Here is a 340-nt window from a genome sequence, read left to right as displayed (position 1 = left end):
ACAAACACATGCACAGCTAGCTACACAGCTAGCTAGCTAGCTAGCTAGCTGGCTAGCTAGCTAGCTAGCTGGCTAGCTAGCTAGCTAGCTAGCTGGCTAGCTAGCTAGCTAGCTAGATATATCTATAGATAGGTAGCCGAATGGCTGAGGGAACAACTTCATACAACACCTGCTGCTGCTGCTGCTGCTGTTACTGCTATTGCTGCTGCTACTCTTGCAGCAGCTGCTGCAGCTGCTGCCGCTGCTACCGCGCCTGCTGTTGCTGCTACTTTTACTCGTGCTGCCTCTGCTACCGCTGCTGCTGCTACTCCTGCTGCTGCTACTCCTGCTGCTGCTACTC

This window comes from Eimeria mitis, genomic scaffold, assembly GCF_000499745.2.
Source record: "Eimeria mitis Houghton genomic scaffold, Emh_scaff1208, whole genome shotgun sequence".
Taxonomy (NCBI): domain Eukaryota; phylum Apicomplexa; class Conoidasida; order Eucoccidiorida; family Eimeriidae; genus Eimeria; species Eimeria mitis.
This window is presented reverse-complemented; position numbering follows the sequence as displayed.